Raw genomic sequence first — 18,660 nt, 5'->3', positions numbered from 1 at the left:
ACGCACGCAATGTCCTAAGGGTTAGTAATAACAAAATTTTTCACCCTATACAACACTAGTGACACTTAAGGACAACAATTAAGGACTGAGTCTTAGAAAACCTAGACTTAGGATGCATGCACACTATAGAATAGAAACATATAACATAGAAAATTTAGTGACACCTCACCTTAGGATTAGTGATTTTCTTTTAAATTAAAATTCAATTAATTAGAAAACTTTAGTCAATAACTTACATAGGATATATCCAAACCTCATAACTTATTGCACACACTTAGATTTGTTTGTTAGGACAACCGACTTTATCTTTAGATTAGACCGGTGTTTATTTCCTTACTGTATTGTGACGGGCTTTCTCGGCTTTCATTGTATGTTGGATGTAAAACTGTTGGTGTGTTTGTTTACTTACTTTTATTGCACTATGTGATATGATTTGATTGACGATTAGATTACCCATAGGTTAGGAGCGATCTGGTTGTTAACAAAATTTTCCTGCAGGTGGCCACACTCGTGCAGGGTAGTAAAAAAAGGGGCTAATTAATCAATAATTATATAAATGCTACAGGTGCTTCAGCTGCTTAGCCGCCAAATGAAAAAGAGTGTGGCCAAGTGTGGCTAATTGATTTAATTTAAATGCGAATATATAACTGCTTGGGATGATTTTACTTAGGATAACCCTATAGGTGGTCTAGATTTTCTTTTTCTTTATGTGAAATGTAATGTAATGTAAATGTGTTTGAAAAATGTGAAGTTGATTTTGAAAGTGGGATATTACATTCAATTTGGAATCCAAAGAAAGGAGAATATACCTTAAATGATTATTCTCTTTTATTTAGAAAGCCAAATTTGAATGATTTTAATATCCAAATAGAAAAGAAAATGCCCCTTTTAGGGATGAGTTTCTTTTCATTTGGATATCCAGACCCGGTGGATCCAAGAAGCTCGTAGAAGAAGAAAGGAAGAAATAAAGACGGAAGAAAGAAGACGAAGAAATGAAGATACAAGAAAGAATATATCCCATTTCAAAAATCACTTGCATCATTTTTAGGATTAGAATCCGGGTTTGTTGTCAGTGGTGCCCGGCCACTTTACTTTTCTGCAAAATTCTGGATGTAATTATATGGACATTGAACATTGGACATTATATTTGGATTATTAAATTTGATTGTTTATATTATTTGTGCAGTAGCTTTTTTTAGGGCCCTTGCATGTCATGTTTTATTTTAGCCTGGATACGAATTAGAGTGTTTTTTTTAGTAAGGGTACGAATAAAATTCTTTTATTTGTAATCATAATAAAAATTATTAGGCTCACATAGTAATTCTAACAATCTAAGAAGTAAGCTCGGGATCGTCGAGAGTCAGCATAAACATATTATTACTTTCTTTTCCTTGTTAGGCACCTCCCCGCCTGCGGGTTCTGGCAGACCACTTGACCTATGAGGGTGCAGTTCTGTCAAGGGGAAGTTGTGCAATCCCTAGGGAAAAACCTATTTTCTAAGCCTAATTTTAAAACTGCTTCATATACATTTTATGCATTTGAGTCAATTAGCATGCATTGCATTAGATACACATTAAAAGAGTCTAAAATATTAATTGCATTTCTAGACATTTTTCACCCTACATAAGTTGAGGGGCTAATTAGGAACTGTCTTAGATGTCGGCCCCCAATTCCTTAAAACTTAAGCAACGTCCCTACCTATCTTTCATAAGAGACTTGACATATGATTTTAAAGGGATTAGGTGGTTAGCTGGCTCCCTAATCTAGGCCAGGGTAAGTCCAGATTTGCACTTCATTAGTTAGGTTCGGGTCACTACTTTGTAGTACCCAAATTAGATTTAGGTTCTGAGGCAGATTTTTTTTAGATCTTAAGTCCTCGCCCTCTAGAAATATAATCTCAAATTTCTAATAAAATGTCAAGTTAAACATAAAATCTTTCTCCTAAAATGTAAAGCCTAGCATAGGATAGACTGAGGTTGCCTCTGAGCTTCTCAGAATCCGGCTCCTACTTTTCCTCCTTTGACTCGTTAATAAATATTCAACATTGAGCTTTCTCCTTGGAAAATCTTTACTTCTGTTTCTTGTCTTCTACTTTGTAGTCAAAAGGGTATGAAATCACTGCTTTAATCGAGAGTTTTCTTAGGAGCATTCCTCATAGGATATAATTAACTATAGGGGCTTGCTCCTATAGGGATTTGAGAACCCCAGACTAAAAATAAACCTTGTTTTATTCATATAAACAAGGGAAGAATCTTTGGGAATGCATATGTCTTAAAAAAAAAAAACTTCATTTTTAATCTTGAATATACTTATAAGATGTTATTATTATCTTTTCAGATAATGTAATGTCGTGTTTGTTATATTCAGTTTTAGAAATGATGAATTTTATAAAACTCATTCTTGCTTTTGGATGTTTTGAAGAATGTTATGTTCGTCTTTCAAGATGATATAATATTCTCCTTGCTATATCTAAATAAAAGAATGAATAAATTTTTCAAAAAAGCTTATTTCTATTTTTAAACACATTCTTAAGAATTTCATGTTTATTTTTTGAAATAATATATTATTCTTTGAACTATGTTTGATTATAAAAATATCAATTTTCAAAACCCTATTTTGATATTGAATCCATTATAGAATATTGTGTCAGTCTCTCAAGATTGTACTTTATTCTTAATGCAGTATTTGATTACAAAATATGAGAAATCAAAATCTGCGTGGTGACACAATATTTTTCCCACCAATTGATTAAAAAAAAAATTGATATGAGTTTCTAAATCTCCTACAAGTGTAAGCCATCATAGTTAATTACATCATAGGAAACTGGAGTTTTCTACGAATACTCTCGATTAAAATAACGATAGAAATATTATTTAAGATTTCAAGGCTTGATGACAAAGGAAGAGAGGATTGGAATTTTCAATCAAAATTAGATTAAATTTGAACACATATTTGAGAGATCAATGGAAGAAAAGTAGGAGGTATTTGGGATTATAAAATAATTCAAAACACCTCAATCTACCCTATGTGTTGTGCTTAAATTTTAATTGAAATATATTTTGACTTATCAATTTTATTAGAAAATTGAGATTCAATTATGAAAGGTTGAGGTCTTATAGCCTGGGTCTACCTTAGAACCTAAATCTAAATTGGTACCGAAAATTAGTGAACTAAACCAAGCTAATGCAATGTAATATTTTGACTTACTATCATGGATTGGGGAGCTAGCTAACTATCTAGTTATTTAAAAACTATGAGTCTGGTCACTTATGAAAGAGTGGTAAGGATGTTGATTAGTTAAGTTTGAGGAATCAAGGCTTATATCTAGAGTAGATCCCAATTGACCCATTGAATTTTGTTGGGTATTATGAAACTTGAAATAAAATGCAATTAAAATTTTGACTCATTTAATTGGTATATACTGCAATGTATGCAAATTGACTCAATTAAAATGCATATATTTGAATGAAGAAGTTTGAAAATTAGGCTTAAAATATATATTTTATTCTAGAGATTGCACAATATCCCTTGATAGGACTGCACCCTAATAGGTAAGATGAGCTGCTAGAACCCACAAACAGGGTGGTGCCTAACAAGGAAGAGAAAAGTTAATATGAATGTATAAGACTCTCGATGTGCTCGAGCTTACTTCTAAAAATCATTAGAATTTCTATATTATCTTAAAAATTTTAATTTAATTAAAGTAAAAGAATTTTGAATTGTAACCTCACGAGTAGGTTAAAACAAAATTGACATAAAATAAAAAAGCTAGATAAGCATTAAATTTCTACTACAAAATCAATGAAATAAATCAATTAATTAAATTAAATATTCAAATTGAATGTCCATGTGATAAGTGTCATTTAATATTATAACTCAGGGTGTGTAGGAAAACTAAAATGGCTATGTACCACTAACAACAAGCCTCGTAATTATAATCTTAAGACTCAAGTGACTTTTAGAATGAGATTCTTCTCATTCTTCACTTCTTTATCCTTCTACGGAATCCTTGGATTTATCGGGCATGGATATCTAAATGAAAATTAACTCTCCCTTGAAAGGGGTGTTCTCTTTTCCCTATGGATATTTGAAATCATTCAAACTTGGATCTTCAAATGAAGAGGAACTCTCCCCTAAGGGATGTTCCTTCATCTTTGAATAACAAATTAGATGTATATCCCATCTCAAATGTCATCTTTACATGGCTTAATTAAAATTTAAATTTAAATCGAAATATATTGAATACATAAAAATCAAAAGACTAAGGAACATTTGCAGGGTTATTATAATCAATTATAATTAAATTAAATATCTCAATTAGTTAATATTTATCAGAATTAAAATGCCCAAATTTACAGCCATGTTTGGCCATATTTTTTTAATTAAAGAGGGACTTAGCATGCTTAGCACGTGCACAAAATAGTTAATTTAATCCTTAATTTAATTTGCCCCTTTATTTTAATTACTCTATATAAGCATGACCACCTACAGAAGGCTTTATTAGCATCCAAATCATCCCTACCCTAAGGGTAATCTAACTCCCATCAAATTAATTCACAGATTACATTAAACATAAATAATTAATTAAGTTAAGTTGTTATATCAATCATCATATAGTGAAAGCCTTAAAAACCTATCATAAAACAACATAAAAGTAAAATGTTAGCCTAGCCTAAAATTAGAGCTGATTATCCTAGCAAATCATCTAAAGTATGAGGTAGGATATGTGGTTTAAATATGTCCTATATAGGATAGTTTGTTAAAATTATTTGACATTTTGATTGGTTAAAGGATTAAAGGATTTATGTTTGAGTTTATGTATTAATGTGTTGAAGTTGATTTTAAAGTGTATTTTAAAGTTTGATTGATTACCACCTTTATTGCTCACTAGGGCCGTGAAGTTTATTTCACATTCATTGGGGCTAAACTAATAGCATCATAGGCCCGGGTTAACCATTAATAATTGCTATAATTAAATAATTTGATTTGATAAAGGTTTAAAGGTTGATGAATTTAAATTAGAATTGATTGGTTACTATTTTTTAAATTGGATTAAGGTTTTTTAGAATTTTAAATGATTTTTTAATTTTTTGAAATTATTTGGATTTTTTAAATTACAAGAGATCAAAATTTGACTTTTTTAAAGTTGAATTTTATAAAGTTGATATTTTTCTTAAATACTAGACCTAAGATGAGTAATTAAATGTTTGACATTTTGATTTTGAATTATTTTATGTGGTTTGATATTTTAATTAAATATTAACCCCCAAATGTAGTCTAATACCTTTGAATTTGCTTAATTTGAAATTTGATTTGATTTTTTAAAGTTTTGAGCATTTATTTAAATTATTAAGATTATTTAATTAAAAGGATTTTATGGTTTGAATCCAAATGAACTCCAAACTTTTTGAAATTACCTCCAAAGATCAGAAATGATATAAGGAGGTGTTTTTAAGTATTTGAGAATTTTTTAGAATTTTTTAATTATTTTTAATTTAATTTAATTAAGTAAATATTAATTTTAAGTAAAATAAATTAATCTTAAATTTGATGTCAAATCAATGGGGTTTTAATTTTCTTAAGTTAAGGTTTGAATTCTGGTCAAATTGAGGTATTATTTGTAATTTTTTGATTTATTATAGATTTATTAGAACTTTTAGAAGTTTTTAATGCTTAATTAATGGTTTCATTTTAAATAAACTAATTAAGAGGTTTAATAATTTCAAAAATTAGTGGAAAATTTTCTATGGGCTAGAAGTGTTGCTAAGTTCAAATATTTTTAAGTTTCATGTCAATAGAAGGTATATCCTATTTTCTAAAATTATTCTATATTTTTTAGACATGGGTCCTTAATTATTGTGCTTAAGTTGACACTAAATTTAAGTGGGCTCAAAGTTGATTTTTAACTAACTCTTGTTACACATATAAAAATACACACAAACATCACAATGAAACCCTAGATCTATGAGATCCCTAAAATTAGGTGAGTGTGTTCATCTTAACCATGCAAGGATTAAACACAGCACATATAATTAAAGACTAGATAAGTGAACAATCAAGATATGATTGTTCACTAATCATCTCCCATAAATTCTATTCATATAGACTCAATTCATGATTAAAATTTTAAGTTTGAAATTATATGTTAATTTAATGTATTTTAATTAATTTAAAATTAATTAATATTTTAAATAATTCTGAAATTAATTTAAATAAAATATTAAATGTTTTCTAAAAATTTTAAATTAATTAAAATAATTTTCTTTAAATTTAAAAAATAATTTGAATTTCATTTTAATTAAATATTAATTAGATATTAAAATAGGCTTTTACGGCACTGGCAACGGTGGAAGGCCACATGGTAGCCTCTGATTGGCTACTTTAAACCATAGCCAATCATTATCAATGATTGCAATGTTGTTAAATAATTTCCAATGATTGTAATGGTGTGAAAATAAGTGCTATGGCACTTAACTACGTCAGATCGTGCTGCAAGCCGTTGGATCTCCACAGTTTGGAACGGAGGGCAAGATTGCACCAAACAAAGGGAATGACCCTGGGGATGGATATGCGATTTAGAAATATCATGGAATGGCTATATTAGAGTCATTGATCATAGTATCAATGGTTCTAATTAGACATAAGTAATAACTTAAACCAATCCCTATAACCCATTTTTTGGAGTTTTCTCTCAATGATCGATTGTTCTTCTTGAAAATTTAAACATATGTTCTATTTATGAATGGAAATAATGGGTATATGTTTTTGCCGTTCAAAAATCACTTAATCAAAAGTTATTTTATCAACTGTTCAAACCTAGGGTTTGAGTTTTTAGAGAATTTAAAATGTTTGATTTTGGAAAATTTTATTTCTCTATGCTTGTAAACTATCCACGCAACTTTTACTTGAAGGAATCATAGTCTAAAAAGTAGTGGATCATCTGCAATAAGCCTTGGATGTAGTTGGGGTCAAGGTCGCTAGAGGAGCATCGTCGGTGAGGTTTGATTGGAGGATTTTGAATTAGGATATGCAAAGGAGTTATTTTAGAACTCAAACAAATTGAAGGTCATGTTGGAGGAGCTCTAGATAGTGAGAGAAGGTTAGATGATGAATCTAACTCATTTTGAGTCTTTTGCTCAATTAAAGTGCCTTAGCTCAATATGGATGGCTAAGATTGATTCGATAACCCCCCCTTGATTCTTGCCATCTATCCAACGGTAGGTGGAAGGTAGAGGAATCAAAAGGGCAAAGTATACCTATGTGGAAAGGTGAAATTGTCCTTTTTGGCACATGGGGTCATGTGGATTGACAAATTTAGGAATATTCTATAGGTAATTTAAGTTACTAGAAATGGTTTAAAAATGATGAGATTAAATATTTAGAACAAACTTGAACCTTTCACTCATCTTTAATCTCTTGTTGACTAAGTTGACTAAGTTGATTAGTTAACAATCAAAAGGTGATGAGGTGGGAGAGAGAGAGGTTTGAAGAGCTAGTGGACTGAGTCCAAAGGGAGTTTGAGCAAATGGATTGAGTGCATGGCTGAGCTAATGAATACATAAAGAGAGTTGACCAAGTCACAATGGTTTGAATTAGTCAAATCTATTAGGATTGGGCCCACCTATAACTAGTATATGTTTAGGGAATATAATGAAGTAAATTTAAAGCTTAAAAAATATTGAGTGGCTTAAGAGAGCTAAGACTTGACTATTGGTATGGGTTTGATTGTGGGTTAGGTTTCACAAAGATAAACCTATATGATTTGTCTTGAAATGAATTTGAGTGTATTTGAGCACTCATTGAGATGGAATTGAAAGTTTGGATAGCTTAGGTTGAGTACTTGATGTGGTTAAACAAAAATAGTTTAAGTTTGACCAAGTTTGGGTTCAATTGACCAAGTCAACTATTTACTGGTTCAGTGAGTCCAATTAAATAAAAAACACTGGGAGATGTGACTAGAAGAGTTTGACAAAGTTTTGAAAGCATTTGAGGCTTGATATGGTCAACCTAGGTTTACTTGGTCAACCAGGTTGACCTAGGGCCAAGGTTTGGCTTGACATATTTGATTTGATATTTGGAGTCTCATGGAGGCAACTCTATGAGTCAAAAGCATTTAGATGATCAAAATGACTATTTTGATCCTTAAAGGGTTGGGTTAACTTAAGTTCACTTGGTCAAATAGGTGGACCTAAGGGTTGGGTTTGGGCTTAATAGGTTTGAAATGATATCTTAAGATTATCGGAGGTGGTCCCAAGGTCTGGAGAGGTCAATTCAGTTAAAATGACTGTTTGGACCCTTAAGGGCCTATTTGGTCAACTCTAGTTTGACCCTAACTGGGTTTGGGTCCAACAATTTTTTTTTTTAATGTTTGAAATCTACTGGAAGTGGTCTCATGCAAAGATTAGATCATTTTGTTTGAAATGAGTATTCAAACCCTTAAGAGGTATTTTGGTCAAAGCATGTTAACTTGGTCAACCATTCTTGATCGGGTATGAACTTGAGTCTAATGTGCTCCTATTGGTTATTAGGATGCATTGGAAGAGGTTTTGAGGCTTTATTTGAAGAGGGCATGTTGAAGTCTATAGAAAACTCCAAAATTGCCCTTAAGGGGCATTTTAGTCATTTTGACCCCAAAGCGACTGGGGGTCAAAGTGGGTCCACCAAAATAGGGTTTAATTCTTAACAAGCCATAATCAAAGGTCTAGATATGATCATAATGTTTGGAGAAGGCTCCAAGGTCAAGACCCACTAGGTGGCAGGTTTAGTCGCATAGGTCATAAATATTTGAAGGTTTTATAGCCTTTAAATTTCAATCATGTTTATGGGGTTAGAGGTCTCAAAATGAGCTTGAATTTGGAAGGTAGGTCCTTGGGACATGAATAAGTAATATTTAATTGATATATCATGAATTTGAAGTCATTTGATTAGGGTTTGAATTATTTAAAAATCATTGGTAAAGGCTTTCAGGACAAGGCCCTTTAGCCTTGAATTTTTGGTCTAGAAATCTAGATTGGAGCTGGCTTTTGAGTTTGAACGATTAGAATTGAATTATCTAAATTATTTATGATTATCTAGATAATCATAAGTGATTGTATATTATTAAAGCTAGATTAGAGGCTAGCTCAAAATTTAAATTAGAATTGATATCTAAATAGGCCTAGATTCTAGATAGGTTTAAAGTCTAGGTTTTATTTAAACCTAGATTGATCTAAGATATGGGTTGATCCTAGGGTATGGATATATCTAGGGTCAGGTTATATCCTAGGGTCTTGATTGATCTAGGTTCTAGGTATATCCTAGAGGCTGGATTAATTTAGTATCTAGGTAGATTCTAGGGTCTAGATTGATCTAGGGTCTGTGTAGATCTTAGGGTCTGGATTGATCTAAGGTTTATGTAGATCCAAGGGTCTAGATTGATCTAAAGTCAGTGTAGATCCTAGTGACATCATACAAAAAAGAGGTCAATAAATGAACCCCTAATATGTGTGATTGAATGATGTTATATTGCACATATTGGAATTGATTGAATTAAAAAAAGTCAAGTATAGAATTCTGATCCTAAGGGAAGGAACTACATGTCCTTAAGGAAAAGAAGATTGAATTCTTGAGTTTGAAGTTTGAAACAAAGATGGTGCCATAGAGGGCATTCTCCACCACTAGCATTGCTTCCCATAGAGGATTATATTTGAAGTTTGAAATTAGGATGGTGCCATAGAGGGCATGATCCATCACTATTTTATGGAGAGCAAACTTGCTCTACACAAAAGACCAAATTTGGATTTTGAAACTAGGATGGTGCCACACAGGGCGTGCTCCACCACTAGTATATCTAAGCCTAAAGAAAGAAAGCATGATGACTTGATCACATCGAACCTTAAAGAAAAGAGATATGGATGATCATATGGGAAGGAAGAATTCCTTCCTACAGAGGATTAAATCTAAATTTTGAAATTAGGATGGTGCCATAGAGGGCATACTCCATCACTAATGGATGATCTTATAGAGAGGAAACTTGCTATGCACGAAAGACAAAATTTGGATTTTGATACTAAGATGGTGCCACAGAGGGAATGCTCCACCACTAGTGGATATAGCCCTAAGGAAAGAAAGCAAGATGACTCACATCTGAGCTTAAGGAAAAGATCATTGGAAGATCTTGTGGGAAGGAAGCATTGCTTCCCATAGAAGATTAGATCAAGATTTGTAATTTGAAACTAGGATGGTGCTGTAAATGATCTTATCCATCACTAGTGAATGATCATATTAAAAGGAAGCTTGCTTCACATAAGATCAAGATTGAGATTTGAAATTTAGGATGGTGCCATAGAGGGCTTACTTCATTGCTAGTAAATCTAATCCTAAGGCGATAAAGCACGATGACTCACATCTAACCTTAAGAAAAAGAGGATTAGAAGATCTTTTGGGAAGGAAGCATTACTTCCCATAAAAGATCAGCTATGGAATTTGAAATCTAGGATGGTGCCATAAAGGGCATTCTCCCCCAATAGTGAAAGCTCTTATGGAAAGGGAACTTTCCCTACACAAAAGATTAAAACTAGATTTTAAAACTAGGGTGGTGCCACAGAGGTCGTGCTCCACCACTCATGGATCTAATCCTATGAAAAGAAAACAAGATGACTCACATCTAACCTTAAAGAAAAGAAAATTGAATGATCTTATAGGAAGGAAGCATTGCTTCCCATAGAAGATCGGGTATAGAATTTATGAACTAGCAGGGTGCCATAGAAGGTGTTCTCCACCACTAATGAAAGATCCTGTGGGGAGGAAACTTGCTTTGCATAGAGGATTGGGTCTTGATTTTGGATTTTGATATTTGAATTTGGATGACTTTTTAATTTGATTTGATTTAATTTTAAATTTAAAGATGTTTGAATTTGAAACTTGATTTGAATTTGAGTTTGAAAGGTTTTAAATTTGAAATTAGATTTGAAGAATTTTATCTGATGTTAAATTGATACTCATATGGCAAGGTACTTCCTGAAGAGCCTCCACAATGGTTGAAAATATCAGGTGGCATTTTTCATGGTTAATTAATTAACGTTTGAAATTTCCTCAAAGATCATCTCTACGATAAAAGGTCATTCTTTTGTTGGTTCAAACTCCCCATCGATCTCTCGGTAGGCTAAGATAGACATCTGAATAACCAAGACCAAGTCTCTTACTTGGAAGGTTCTAAGTCCCACTATCTTATCATGAGCTTGAGCCATTTGGGCTTCGTACGATTGTGTGTGTTTTTGAGCCATAAAGATGATGCTTTGCTAGGCCTTGAGATCCTTTAACTAGAGTTGGGCACTTCTCTCAGCTGTGATTTGATTTTGAACAGCAATTTTTAGCGAAGAAAACCGCTAGTGGGATTGACCTTGGACCTAGTATAGAGTGTGATTTTATAAAGAAGTCTCGAAGAAAAAGATGCCTACGTGCAAGGACTCAACATATTCCCGAAGGACAAGATTTGAATTTTTTATCAAGAGTAGAAGATTCATTCTTCTTATTAGAAAATTTCCTCTTAACCATTTGGATCTATTAGATTGACAAATGTGAACAATTTTAGAAGTACAGTTAGAAGTAGAGTCGACTCCAACTAATCTAGAAAGATTTAAGGATTTAGGTTACATTGACCCAGAACAAGTTATGTAGAAATTAAACTGGGGTTAGCCCTTATAAAATTTTAAATTAAAATCAATTTTAAAAAGTTTTAAGATATATAGAGAAATTTATTTTTTTCAATTCTCTTACACAAAAAAAATTTGTAACTTGATAGATTATCGATGCATGATGATGAATCTAGATTCAATATTTTTCAAAGTCAAGCAATTAATGACAATTGAGTTTTCTGAGATTTAAGAATTAAAAGAAACGAAGGCCTCTTACACTTCTCCTCTTTATATTGGTGGCACACTTTGTGTATCTTTTGATTTTATCTTGCAATTTGCACATATATTGACTTTTGGTACAGTTTGTGCATCTTTTAATTTTGATGCACTTTGCTTATCTTTTGACTTTTATTGATTATGATTAGAGGATTCACTTTCTTCAAAACCTTAAAAATTATTTCTCTTCCTTTTTTTAATGTCGAGATTATATCTCAAGTATAAGACATGAGTACTCTTTCTCTTATACCCGAAAGGATAATCTTCAGAGCGGACCCAAATTTTTTTATAAGTGTATCAACTTGAATAGGAAAGTCATTAAATAGATTCAAACCGTATAAGAGACGTCTATTAAGTTAAAAAATTGCAAGTAGATTGAGAATTTTTTTTTTAATTTAACTTAAGTTTGATATAGATTTTAGTTCAAGAGTAAAATTATCCCACAGAAGCGATGGGAGGGAGGGACCTTTAAACATCTGGTAGAGTCAACCATAACTATCATGAAAATTCAAACCCATTACACTTGAGAAATGATATTCTTCCCTTAAAAATTATAAGTTTAGGTGGCAAGACCCTTAGCAATATTGAAATTATATTTCTATAACCTCTTAGGAGAAAGTGATTATCTTAGGGTATACACTATTCATAGAAGATACTATATCATTTTAATAAAAAAATTATTGCAATATGACCCCTTTCGAAAGTTAAATTTTGATGGTATCATGATCTGATACAATCTTAGATTAATACCCCCTCTCTCATTACTACTGGCTTAGTAGTTAGGAGAGTGGCACGCTGAGTAGTTTCTACACCTCCTCCTTTATTGATGATGTAGTGGGACATGTGCCCTAACATCCTTTAGTTGAGTGGATAGGTCATATTCCTCAACTGGGGGGCCTATGACCTATTACTGGTGATTCCTTAGTTCTGGCTTAATTGATTCTTATACTATAGTCAAAAGGGCATGGTGGAGGTCGTGCTGCACTTTTGACAACCTCCCTCCTTTGGGAAACAGGAAGAGGGTAGACTAGATTTCCACCAAGGAGGGGGTACGTGTAAGGGGCAAAAAATTTTCAATTGGGCTAAGATTTGACCTGCTTTAAGGCTCCAGACTCAGTGATCTTTCTATCCTTAATGACATTCTTTCTGACCCTTTGAAGGTAGTTCTTCTTCTTGTTTTTGCTGGCGAAGGTGGTGCTAGACTTGACCCGATCTCAGATTGATATGGTTGCTCATTCGTTATTACTGACATCTAGTTGTTATCCTCCTGAGTAGAGGGCACAGTGTGCAAGGGTGGTGACATCAGTCTCCATTTTGGAGATGGGGGAGTCAACTCCCAACCCTAAAGTATTTTCAACCAAGGAGAAATCCATTGGTGTTCTGACAGACAGATCAATAATCTCTTCTCCATTAACTAAAAGCATGAGGTTTTGAAATCCCATTCCAAACTAAATTGAGCTGCTACAGAAGTCTTCTTCCATAGGCATGTCTTTATTTAGTGAGAAAATGAGTTTTCTATCCATTTAAGTACGCTTGATTTCCTATAGTTAAGAAAGCTGATTTGAATTAATTAATTTGAAATTAAATTTGAGTATTTGAGTTTGATTGACTTTATTCAAAACTTTATAACTCAACATGTTAAGTTTACACTAAACAAGACGATTCATAAAATTGAAAGGGAAAACTTAATAGTTGGACTTGACTCTTTCGCTTTGCCAATTGACTTGGGGCAAAACATCTAAGCCTGGGTTTGATAAAGGCTTGAATTATGGAATTGGAATTGAATTGAGTGATTGAAGAGAATTTTCCTCAAGTTTTGAAAATTGATATGTCGAATTTGCATTCAACATAAAGGTTTACCAATTGACGAGAAAATTCAAAGGATTGGCTTAACTCTTTCATCCCACAAATTGACATGGGGATGAAATGTCCAAGCTTTGATTAGGATTTGAAACATAAACTGAACTTGAATGTGAGTTTAAAATTGAACTTGAACTTAAATTTGAAATTGAATTTTGAGTTGAAGTTGAAATTTGGATTTGAGTTTGAAGTTGGAATTGAATTTGAAGTTGAAATTGAAATTGAGCTTGAGGGGTCGGAATTAGCTTAAACGACTTAAACTTCAGGTTGATGTTAAACATATCTTCTTTCAATTTTCAAACTTAACACATTGAATTTCACTTGAATGTGTTAGTTTACAAAATTAATAAAAAGATCCTAAAAGTTTGGCCTTACTCTTTCACTCCAAAGATTGACTTGGGGCAAAGTGTCTAAGCCTGGATTTGATAGAGATTTCAAATTTTGAAATTAGGATTGGTTTGAGTAATTTTGAAAAGAGTTTTGAATGTTTGAAAATTGATGAAATCTTCTCAAGTCTTTAAACCCTAATATACTGAATTTGCATTTAACATAAAGGTCAACAAATTGATGAGAAGATTAAAGAGATTGGCTTAACTCTTTCATCCCACTGACTGGCTTTGGGATAAAATGTTAAAGCTTGGATTTGATTGAGGTTTCGAATTAGTATTATATATGTAAAACTTCAAGAAACAATTGTAGAAAATATATAGCAATAACAATCAAAGTTGATTTGAAAGGATTTTAAAAGAATTTTGAATTTTTAAAAATTGGAAGATTTTACTTGAATTTTGAAACTCAATATGTTGAATGTGCACTCGATAAGAAGGTTTACAAATATGGAAGAAATATTGAAGAGATTTAGCTCGATTCTTTTACCTTTCCAATTGGCTCGAGGATAAAATTTCAGAGTCCAGATTTGATAGGAGAATTAAAATTTGAAATTGAATTTTGAAAAAAAGTTGAAGAAAAAAGTTGAGAGGTTGTTGTAAAAGAACATATGGCAATTACGATTGACTTGAATTCAAATTATTTGAAAAAAGATCTTAATGATTTAAAAATTTTGATAAAATTTTCTCAAGTTTTTCAAAACTAAATAAGTTGAATTTGCATTCAACACGGTTTACAAAATTGGCGAGGAAATTCAAAATAATTGGATTAACTCATTCACCCTGACGAGTCACTTGGGGGTGGATTTTGAGATTGAAGGGTTTTCTGTAAATTATGAAACTTAACATACTTGACATTTGTTTGAGCATGCAAGTTTACAACATTTATAAGAGGACTTTGAAAGTTGGGCTCGACTCTTTCATTCTACCAATTAACTTGGAGGCAAAACGTCAAAGCCCTATTTTTATAGAGGTATCCTCACTCAACTCTCTTTTGACATATGTTATTGATGTTGGTCACACTCACCCAAGAAAGAAATGGGCAAAGGGACCAATGAAAGGAAAGGTATTCAAAACTATCAATGCAATAAAATTTGTACTGCTATTAAAGATGGAGAGAGATTTATCCACAACGGAGTCGTCATTTTTTTGTTTGATTAGAAAAGTGTGTTGGTTGAGTTTTGGAAAACTTAATTTTCTTTTGGAATAGTTAATTTTTAGAATTTTAGTTTTGAAATCAAACATCTCATTATGAACAATATATTACCTTGAAAGGTGAATATAACATTCTCTAATAAGTTCAAATTACAAAACTAAGTTCATCCTAATTATCGCAGTCTAAATCAAGGAAAGACAACATATGACCCCAAAGGATCAAAATGATATTTGATCAAGTGTTTAACTATAATAATCTAGATAAGAGATCAATAATTTCATAATTAAAGTCAAGATAATAGAACGATATATCTTCTCGAGGAAAGAGGATATCACTTATTATCAATCATTTGAATATGACAATAATGATCATCAATTTTAATTTTTTCCTAAGAGAATTAATTAAAGTTTTGAAAATATTAATTTTTAAAAAAATTGATTTGGGTTTCTAAATCTATTATGAGCACAAGCCCTTGTAGTTAATTATATCACAAAAAAAGTTGGAGTTTCCTACTTATACTCTCGATTAAAACAATAGTAGAAATTTTATTTAAAATTTTAGGGCTTGATGTCAAAGGAAGCAAGGATTGTAATTTTTAACTAGGATTGGATCAAAGTTGAAAACTAATTTTAAAAATCACTGGAAGAAACGTAGGAGGTGTTTGGGATTTTGAAATAATTGAGAAACACCTCAATCTACCATATGTATTGGGCTTGAATTTTGATTGAAAGCAATTTAAATTTGACTTGTCAATTTTATTAGAAAATTTGGATTCAATTCTGTAAGGTTGAGGTGTTATAGCCTGAGTCTTCCTCAAAACCTAAATCTAAATTGGGTACTAGAAATCATTGACCCGAACCTAGCTAATGCAATGTAGGATCTAAACTTACCCTGGTATGGATTGGAGAGCTAGCTTACAACCTAGTGGTTTAAAAATCATGAGTCTGGTTGATTATAAAAGAGTGGTTGGGAGGTTATTTAGTTAAGTTTGAGGAATTAGAGCCGACATCTATAGCAGATCCCAATTGGTTCCATGACTTATATTAGGTATTATGAAACTTGAAATAAAATATAATTAAAATTTTAACTTATTTAATTTATATCTAATACAATACATGCAAATTTACTCGAATAAAATGTATATATTTAAATGAAGCAATTTAAAAATAAAACTTAAAATTAGGTTTTAGCATAGAGATTACATAATATCCCATTGACATGACTGCACCCTAATATGTCAAGTGGCTTACTAGAACCTACAGGCGGGGAGGTGCCTAATAAGGAAGAGAAAAGTTAATATGAATGTGTGACACCCTTAGCAAGCCTGATCTTACTTCTTAAAATTGTTAGAGTTTTTATGTTATCTTAAAAATTTTAATTTAATTAAAGTAAAAGAATTTTGAATAATACCCTCTGGAGCCTCCGATCGGGTTCCAGTTTTTTTTTTAAAAAATTGATATGCAATAAAAAAAGATAGAAAAAAATACAATTTATATGGCACAATCAATTAAATTATATATTCAAATCAAATTTCCATGTGGCAAGTGCCACTTAATATTGCGACCCAGGATCTACAAGAAAAGTAAAGTGGACAGGTACCATTGACAACAAGCTTGGATTTCTAATCTTAAGACTCAAGTGACTTTGAGAATATTATTCTTCTCGTTCTTCACTTCTTTATCCTTTTGCAAGCTCCTTGAATTCGTCGGGTTCGGATATCCAAATAAAAAGAAACTTCCACTTGAAAGGGGCATTCTCTATTCCCTTTGCATATTTGAAATCATCTAAATTTGGATCTTCAAATGGAGAGGAACTATCTCTTAAGAGATGTTCCTTCCTCTTTGATCCCCAAATTGGATGTGTATCCAATCTCAAATGTCATCTTTACATGGCTTAATTACAACTTAAATTTAAATCAAATACATCGATTATTTAAAAATCAAAAGACTAAGCAATGCCTACACAGTTATACTAATCAATTATAATCAAATTCAACATCTTAAATAATTAATATTTATTAGATTTTAAATGCCCAAATTCATAATTATGCTTGACCATTTTCTTTTAATTAAAGGGGGACTTAGCATGCTTATCATGAGCATAAAATATATTAATTAAAAGCTTAATTTATTTTTCACCCTTTATATTAATTGCTCTATATGAGCATGGACGCCTACAGAAGGCTTTATTAGCATCTAGATCATCCCTAACCTAAGGGTAATCTAACGCCCATCAAATCAATTCACATATTGCATTAAACTTAAATAAATAATTATATCAAGCAGTTATATCAGCCAGTTATACAGTAAAGCTCAAAAAACTTGATATATAGTAATAGGAAAGTAAAACATCGGCCTAGCCTAGGACTAGAGTTGGTTGTCCTAGCAAATCATCTAAATTGTATGAGATAAATTTTGTGATTTGGATATGTCCTATGTAGGATAGTTTGTTAAAATTATTTGACATTTTGATTGGTTGAAGGCTTAAAGGATTTAAGTTTGAGTATAAGTATTAATGGCTTAAAGTTGATTTTTAAAGTGTGTTTTAAAGGTTGATTGATTATCGCCTTTGTTGCTCATCAAGGCCGTGAAGTTTATTTCACCATCATTAGGGCTAAGCTAATATCCTCGTAGGCTCGGGTTACATAGTAGTAACATGTATAATTAAGTTATTTAATTTAATCAAGGTTTGAAGGTTGATGAATTCTAATTAGAATTGGTTAGTTACTATTTTTAAAGTTGGATTAAGGTTTTCTAGTTTTTTAAATGATTTTTGAATTTTATGGATTATTTTAAAAATTTAATTGAGGGGACAAAATTTGATTTTTTTTTATTAAAGTTGAATTTAAAATGTTGATATTTTTCTTAAATATAAGGCCTTAAGATGAATAATTAGGCTGTAAGTTTACTGGATTTGAATTTTTCTATAATTAGTTATGAATTTTTGAAGTTTTGACTTAAACTTTGACTTAAGGTCGACCAAATATTTAACTTTTTTATTTTGAATTATTTCTCATGATTTGACATATTTAATAAATATTAGACCCCAAATAAAGTCTAATTCCTTTGCATTTTCTCAATTAGGAATTTTCTTGAATTAGATGTGATTTTTCAAAGTTTGAGTATTTATTGGAATTATTTAAAAATTATAATTGAAATGATTTGATTGTTTGAATCCAAATGAATTCCAAACTTCTTGAAATCACCTCCAAATATGAGAAATGATCTAAGGAGGTGTTATCAAGTGTTTGAGAATTTTTTGAAAGATTAATTATTTGTTATTAATTAAATTAATTAAATATTCCTTTTTAATTAAAATTAAGTTAAGTTTAAATCTGATGTCAAATCAAAGAGGTTTAATTTTTGAA

The sequence above is a fragment of the Dendrobium catenatum genome, unplaced genomic scaffold (assembly GCF_001605985.2).
Source record: "Dendrobium catenatum unplaced genomic scaffold, ASM160598v2 fragScaff_scaffold_313, whole genome shotgun sequence".
NCBI classification, from domain to species: Eukaryota; Viridiplantae; Streptophyta; class Magnoliopsida; order Asparagales; family Orchidaceae; genus Dendrobium; species Dendrobium catenatum.
The sequence above is the reverse complement of the archived record's forward strand: the minus strand, read 5'-3'. Positions refer to the sequence as shown.